An 8,878-nucleotide genomic window follows, 5' to 3' on the forward strand; every position below is an offset into this window, starting at 1 on the left:
AAGCATATGAAACTTGCTGGAGATACTGTTAGATACATAAGTAAGACACTAGAAAAGACTAGAGCTCGCTATCTAAAATGGCTTGTCCGTAGTACTCCAGCAAAGTGAAACGTGTCAGATTTTAAGATGTCAAAAACATCAAAAATCGTGAAAAATTGTTAATATTTCTCGGTTTTCGATTTCAGGGACCCGTATGGAACTTTAAAACTCATTTTAGACTATGAGTTGCGGTTACAACCCTAGCTGAATTGTCATGCCATTTCCAAAAAGGTAAAAAACGTCGTTATAGCTCAACTGTGGTCCAAATGAGAGCCTCCGTATCTAAGGGTAGCTTGAAAGTTGTGTTAATTTGGACCCTGCTGTTACTCACGTTTCTTAGGAAATGTGGCCTCCCAGCAGCCTGATCTTAATTCAATGGACTTTTTGGCCTACAGCTACTTTGAAGCATGGACCAATAGACGTGCCCATATCACAAAGACCTCCCTCATTGCCACTATCAAAGAGAACTTCGCCAGCTTGGACAGGTACATTTTGACCTGGGCCTGCCGGCGGTTGAGGAGGTGGGTACAGGCAGCGAATGAGACTGGCGGCCATTTTTTTAATAATCTAATAGTCAAATACCTATTCTGCCTCTCAGTGTTTAAAATTCAATAAAATCTTTATAATTGACGATTTTATGTTCATTTGTTTAAAAATTTGAAAAAGTCCGGATTTATGTGCCGCACCCTGTATATATACATCCTAGCATATTAAGCAGTAAGTTTTTTTTATTCGTTGGGAACTGCTAACTCTTGGACCGGTTTATTTTACCATTTTAGAAAGCTTCTAAAAGGTACTAAACTGGTTTTAGGCTATTCTATTTTTAATTTGGTATATTTTTATACTGACCTCTTGTATTACAGATGCCAGGAGCGCAGTCACTTGTACACCTATTCCAATGTTCATCACTGCAGTTCATAAATGTATATTTTAAAGTTCATGCTTTCAAATGTAGGTAGGTTTTGTGAGTTTTTATTTTATTTTTGGTCAAAACCATTTTCATTGTAAAAAAAGCATAGGTTATATTTGAGGTTTTTTCAATTCATTCATGGATTTTATTTTTTTACTGGTAATTTTGCGTTAAAATTAAAAATGAAATAGAAATCTTTAAGTTTGTTTATTTTCTTTTTTTTACTATTGATGGAAAGGAACCAAAGAATCATCTTAATAAAAATTATTACAATAGAATATTAATATTAATATGAAGCATCATAGAGCTTTATTAATAAAAAATTTCTAAGATCTGACTTTAACTTCTTTTGTGGCCAAAATTACATTACAAAAACCTTGTTTCATCTTATAGCAAAATGTGCTGTTTTATTGCAGTATTAATTGTCAAAATGCCCTAAGTGAAAATCTGGTTTTCAATAATGTATGTATAAGAATCTATTTTGTATGGAGGGAGGAACAATTTGTACCTTTCTGGAGCATATAATAGTGAGGAATTTGTATTAAATAGATTGTAATTGTGTGGTAAATCTTCTGTTTACTGCTACAGATATCAGTTCTTCAAATCAAGAATTCGGAAACATAATCACAATTACCAAGTATTTAAATGATTAATTGAAAACTAAACTGGGAAATATTTTTTAAAAAGTAACCTCCGTTTAAAGCATCAGCCGGAATAATTACATTTCTTTTTTAAGGCAGACAAATAGAAGGACAAACAAAAAGCTGAAGTTACAGGGTAGCTTCATTGATAAAAATTCTAAGGATTAGTTTATAAGACTTGTGTTGGGATCTTTCTTTAAATAAATAGAATAAATACATATGAGAATAGCGGGATATACGGAATGTGTCATGTGTAACGTCATTTAAATAAGTATAAATCCAACTATTTTTTAGGGGTTTCCTTACCCACTTCTCCTCTCATTCTTTCACTTTAAACGTATATTGTTTTGACGTCACACATGACACTTTCCGTATTTCCGAGAAGCGTAGTTTGTAGTTTAGTAGTCAGGTTTAGACATCGTCCAGAATTTTTAAAAATGATAAAAGGTTGATTTCCCTGAGTCTTACAGGCAGCTGACGTGCGGATGTCGAGAACTGATTTAGAGAATTATTTAAAATTCAATATTAGTAAATTTAGCTGCACAAGAAAAAATGAGTTCATTCAAATACCACCCTGTATTAGAGCAAGCCTAGTAACCTTTTAACCCGAGATCCGATAAACAATAAAGAAAATGTTAATCATGCGCCTAGCAAGGTCACGCACGCACCTTCCTCAATCCCTCCTGGTTTTTTGTCTAGGCGCGTTTAGAACTAATTTTGATTGAGCTATTTCAAGATTTGATATTGTTGTACGTCCGTCATTTACTAATTGTTTTAAGACAGATATTGCCACAATAAAAACTAGTAGGGTAGCATGCAATGTAGCAAAGCATATTTAACAAAAAAACAAGTGTGTCGACATTTATTAGAGGAGAAGTACAGATATAAAAATCGTTATTTTAAGCAGATCAAGTTATTTTTTCGGAAGAAATTTTATAAACATACTTAACGCTGCCACAGTGCGTATGAAGGTGCTTTGACTTTTGTGTCAGAACCTACATTGGGACATAGTGCATTTCATTACCCTAGGTTAGGTAACTTCATTTCAGTTTTCAATAAAATCTAAAATACAGCCGTTTTTGAGAAAATTAGATTTGAAAATTTCAAGTTCAATTTTCATCCACTAGGAGTTACCGCATATTCATGACGAGAAAAGCAAAGGTTATTTATTTCATTTTTGAACAATTTTGCTTTTATAAAGTCTGTCATAAAAGGTCTCTATATATGGTTTATTTTTTTTACCCGCGACCGTGGCTCAACATGTAGCGCATCCGCTCGTCGTCGGGAAGGTGATAGGTTCAAATCTCGGTCCGACACCGCGTCATAACTAAAGACGTTAAAAATGGTTCTTACTGCTACTATGTCAGATGCCCAACGTAAATAGTGAGAGTGGGGGGAATGCCTTGGCCCAAAACAGGCGCAACTCGTTACCATGCACAGTTGGGACTTCTCAGACAAAATCATGCATCTCAGAGAGTTGGTTGTCTGATGGATGAATGGACGCTTTACACTGCAATCATAAGCAGAGTATGTTTGGAGGTGCGTGGAGAAGAGGTCTAGTACCCGAAGCGACACCTAGCCCCCTAGAGTCTTATCTTATATATGATTTATTTAAGGCTGAATTTCCGTGACCTTAGCAAAGCAACAAATAAAAAAGACATTATTTAACTCACTTCAGGAGTGGTTTTATGAAGAACTTTATAAAAGCAAATTTGTTCAAAATTTTTAGTAAATAATCTTTGCTTTTCTTGTCATGATTATGCGGTAACTCCTAGTGGATTAAAATTGAACTTGACCTTACCTAGGGTAATGAAATGCACTATTTAGGTTCTGACACAAAAGTCAAAGCACCTACATACGCACTGTGGCCACGTTAACCCCAAAACATTTTTAGCAATAGAATAGCTTCGCTACAAAATAAAAAACGAGGCTAATAGTATATATACATAAAAGCAAAGCGCAACAAATTAGTCCGACAATCGAGTTTAGACAAACATTTGATTTTCCTTTAAATATTAAAAAAACTTTTGATTCCTAACCAAAAAATTGATGTCAATATATTAAATAAATACCTGACATACAGAATATTTAATATCAAAGCACCAACGTTGAAGACTTGATTGTAAATATGCTTCGCTCACTTCATGGTCCCGAGTAGTTCTGGAAATCAACATTTCAAACATCATTGTAACAGAAAAACATAAAAAATATCATAGAATTGCTACGCTTTCTAAAGTGTTCCAAGAGTCATGAAATCGATAGGACAATTCTAAAATGCGTAGATTAATTATATGAACTATTCGTGGTGGATGAAAGGATGTAAATACTGACCGAGCTCAATTACAGAATGAAACTTTATGCATATGAATCTCTCTTTTAAACGTATCGTAGCCGTTATTAGATGCTTAAAATAAAAAAAATATCGCCGCTACATTTTAAAATATATATATATGCCCTTGCAGAAAATGGTTAAAAAAACTGACAAATTACTTAAAATTGTATTACGGCCTTGACAGTTTTACCAATGTATCATTGTATCCATGTACGCATACAAATATTTTTTATAATTTTGTTCTTTATTTTATATGCTGTAGCGAGGATCTCGCTAACCGCTGGACCTATATGGTTCCTCTTTACAGTGAAGGTTTTTATAGGTCTAGATAATTTAATAACTATTTTGGGGGAGGGTATCTCCACACTCCCAAGTAAAAACACACCTAGAAAAAAAATCCCTCGACACAAAAAATTTCTTTTACATTTTCTTTTTAAATCTTAAATTAAAAATTGGAGAGTCACCTTACCCCCTCCCCCCTACACCTTAAGAGCCTCTGGAGGCTTTTAGAGGGAGGGGGTGTTGCCGCTAGTACGCTTTAAATTATGTGTAGGTTAAAATCTCTTGGACTGATAGTGACAACTTTAACTCACTTAGTATTGTTATTCTTGTACCTTTATTTCTTCTCCACAAGGAGATATAAATTCACGAAACCTTTTATTTGCAGAATCACAAAACATCTCAAATTTAGTCCAGTCTTGAAATAACAGGGACGACAGTTTCCACAAAATAAAATTACGGCGAAGTGAAGAATTCGTCGATTGGTGTTTCTACGCTTTCTAGTTATACCTTACTGTTACAATAATCATCATACCAAGTTTTAAATAGATAGAACAATTCTAGCATGCATAGATAAACGAACATAGCAATCCGTTACGGATGCACAAACTTACGGATGTAAACTAAATGTAGCAAAGATTCGCTTTTAACAATTGTTGATCGTAAAGTACTCGATAGTGTTATAGTCATAATATTTTGATATAAAATTTGCAATAAAAGAAGTTAATATAAACAAATATAACATGCAAGTAAAATTTGCGAGAAAAAAATATCTTTATCATGTTGAATGTTTATTGTTGGTGCAATGATTGATATTTCATCAGCGGAGCTACTAGTCTATAATGATCCAAATTTTTAATCAATCGGTCAGGGTAAGGGTAAACATAAATAAACTATCGAGAGAAAAAAAACATATAAAATCGAATACTGGAAAAAAAGTAATTTTCTTTTATATTTTAATTTTTATTACAAAACTTATTGGTGAATGCAATGTTAGCTAAACGGCTTAGCCTCCAGCCGTTAACCGTTACTTTTCCAACTTTTTGCTTGATTTAGGGAAAATAGACCTACCAAGGGTTACTCATGCCAAGTTTCATAATGATCCAATTCTAAGTGCCATTTGCGCATTGATTACGAGTTGGTTGCATCAACCCCCCCCCCCCCCTTTTAATCATCTTTGTTATGTTTTTGATATGCGTATTTACAGTAAGCTATATATTACTTTTTCCGTAGCAATTTTTAACGTGTTATTGATTATATAATTAATATACTTATTATTTTTCAGTTATTCCTTGTTTTACTAAGGTAATGAATGGGAATAAGGATGACGGTTTTAATAAAACGGATCAGCAAATTTCAAACCCCCTGGAAAATATACCAACTCTTTATCTACAAATACGGGAGGGGGGTTGACTCTCCCTTACTTTCAATGTTTGAAAGTAAAAGATTAATGGCTTATTTTCTTCGTTTTTTAAAACAATTAATAGAACAACAAAAAAAATTTTCAGTTTTATTAAAAAAAGAGCAGTAAGATAAAAAATTTAAAACTTAGGTGTCAATATCTAAAAATGGTTTTAGCGCATTTTCCTTATGCTCAAATCTTATACCCTTTGCAAGAATAGCTGCAACACGCTTCAAAGTTGAGATATATAGCTAAAAATTAATATCGTTACTATTGGGGACATGTACTAGAACATTCTTAAGTATCTAAACCAGGGAGGAAGAAGTGGTCCCCCCCCCCCCCCCCAAAAAAAAGAACCCCAAAAATACTGCACATAGAATCAATTCAAGACGTCCAATACCACTTCTAATGGTATTTTTGTCCTCAAACAAGTACATGCGGAATTATCTATAATACAAAGTAGCTTGATGTCTGTCCGTCTGTCCGTCTGTCTGTCTGTCCGTCTGTCCGTCTGTCTGTCCCTTAAGATCTTGGTAACCACTGAACCGATTGGATTCTACTCTTCAGGGTATATACCTATTGGTCCTGTGGTGGTTTTAAGCTATTTTCTTGGGGGGTGGGACCCCCCCAACCCCCCCCAAAAACAAAAAAAATCCCCCCCATTTTTTTTTTTTTTTTTTTTTTTTTTTTTTTTTGTAGAAGAATTCTTTTGTAGAAATTTTCTTTTGTAGAAGAATTCTTTTGTAGAAGAATTCTTTTGTAGAAAATTTCTTTTGTAGAAGATTTCTTTAGTTCTTCTTATTTTTTTTTGTTTTTAATTTTTTGTTGTTGTCATCTCTTGGAGCAAAGCCCCTAGAGGCTAGGGGCGAAGCCGCTAGTAATTAATAATCTTATTAGATATCTAAGCTTTTTTTGTTGGGCCCAAGTAAAAAAAATCATAGTGGTGGGATTAACTCAACTCAAGAGGGGAGGGGGGGGGGTGATATATTGTATCAACCTCCCCCCCCAAAAAAAAAAAAATTAAATTAAATTAATTTAAAGTAGTTGACTTGAGGGGACAAGTACTCCCTTCCTGGTTAAGATATGGCCTTCAAACTTTAATAGGTCCTAGTAGATGTCCTCAATAATATCTGTATCAATTTTTAGCTCTGTATCTCAATTTTAAACCGTTTTGCAGTCATTCTTTCAAAGAGTACAAGATTTAAGCATAAGAAAAATGGGGTATAGTCCCTTTCATGGCAACGCTACTTAAGGGGCGATTCTTCGTTTTTTTCGCATTTCTAGCCCCTGCGGGGGGCTCTAACTCTGCGGGGCCAATTGCCTAACCCTTTAGGACAATCACCTAACCCAATATAACCTAACCTAACCTAAAATAACCGATCAAAAGTCATTTTAAACATACGACGAAAAGGACTATTCCCAAAAAATGCGCTAAAACCCTTTTTTTAGATGTTGATACCTAAGTTTTGAATTTTTTATTTTACTGTACTTCTTATATAAAAACTGAAATATTTTTTTCAAATTAATTTCGTCGATAATGACAAAATTATTTCTAAATTTTTGTATCTTTAATCTCGGAAACCGCTGAACCGATTGGGCTCTATTACTCAGGTCTTGTGATAATTTAAAGCTATTTATTGCCTGTAAAAAAATGAACGTTGTATGTTTATTTGTCCGTCTGTCTGTCTGCATGAAGTTCTAATTGATTGCTGAAATAAATGGGCCCAATTTTTCAAGGATTACTCCTACTGGTTTCGTGATAGTTTTAAGCTATTTTCTTTGTGCTGGGATCTCACCCTCAATAAATACCCACCCACCCAACCCCCATTATTATTTTAGATGTTCACATCTTTTGGCGAAGCCCCTGGAGGCTAAGGGAGAAGACATATGGACCATTTGAGTTATAATTGTAGAGAAGCTGTAATGCATTAATAATCTGATAATTATTTCATATTAATAGAAATGTTATAAATCTACCTTTCCCTGACTTACTGACATACAGACCCAAAATATGATTTGTGTTTCCCTGGTATTTATTTGTTGTTCCCTGTAATATTTTTGTGTGCACCCAAATTCTTATGTCAGGCGATGACACTAAATAATCTGATTATATCCAACAATCCCACCCTCCCCTCTACTAAGCCCCCATCGAATCCCCCGCCCCCCTCTTCCTTTTTCTCACAATACAATTTTCTTCATCGCTGACTACCACGGACAGAGATACTGCCCCTGAAAATAAATATTTGCGTACCCGCACCCATACGAGAACATGTTACATATTAACAGGATCAAAAATAAACCCCACCCATTTTTCGACCAGTTTGGCCAGACAATATTCAGTTTTTAATCTGGATTTTTTTTCAGGCTTATGGCCACTGCCATAACATTGCCTGAAAAAAATCTTGATTTAAACACTTTCATTTCTTACTTTAGGCTTCAGGATTATTAATAATCTCCATTTTGTCCAATCCTTCCAAATCAGCATAAAACTTTCTTGCTCTTCAAAATGAAAATTTACCAATTATCGCCCTATTAGACTTGATTACACTTTTCAATTAGAGAATAAAAATAACATTGGTAGAAAAGTTAAAGGCTAAATAGTTTTTCTTCCGACGTCTTATTCCTGTCTCCGATGACTACCAAATCTCCATCGTGCATAATTTTAGCCTTCCCTTATTCACCAATTTCTCAACATCATATTTTATTCAAGAGCTAGGAATAATGTATCTCAATAAAATTATTGTATGACAATTTTTTTGGTGGGCATGCTAATAAACAATAGCATTCTTGAAAAATTAATTTTGCTTAAATTTTTGGAGTAAAATATTTTTCTTTAGATCCAGGATATATCCTGGCCTAAAATATATCTTACTTGAGAAAAAAAAGTTTGTACTTTTACAATCCATAGCCTTTTATTTTTGTAACTGCCTTACTCCTGTATTTTTCCTTTCTCTGGTGATAATAATTCTTGCCTATTTGAATCCTCAATAAATTGAAAGCTCATTAACATTTTCTCGTACAAATCTCGCCCCAAAAGTTGTTCATATTTCCCCGTCAGATAAAATCTACAGCAGCGACGACGGATTTCTAAATATTGGGGGGGGGGGGGGCATAAGAGTAAGAAAGGAATTGAAAAGGAAAAGAGAAAGAAGAATATTAAAATTGGGCAAGTGGAGATTAGGAAAGCAAAGGGGTAGACCTGAGCTGAATTATGGGGTGAGGGTAAAAAATGGAATAGGAAGAGATGAGTGGGGGGGGGGGATATAAGCCGGGAG

At 34.3% G+C, this 8,878-nt stretch overlaps 1 protein-coding gene across 4 annotated transcripts in view; it reads left to right on the forward strand.

The window, feature by feature from the left end:
* The window catches only part of LOC145316572 (uncharacterized), a 257,683-nt gene that overhangs the window by 219,496 nt on the left and 29,309 nt on the right, over nt 1-8,878 (forward strand). The window lies entirely within an intron of this gene.

Source organism: Acartia tonsa, chromosome 4, assembly GCF_053477335.1.
Source record: "Acartia tonsa isolate MP-2025a chromosome 4, ASM5347733v1, whole genome shotgun sequence".
Taxonomy (NCBI): Eukaryota; Metazoa; Arthropoda; class Copepoda; order Calanoida; family Acartiidae; genus Acartia; species Acartia tonsa.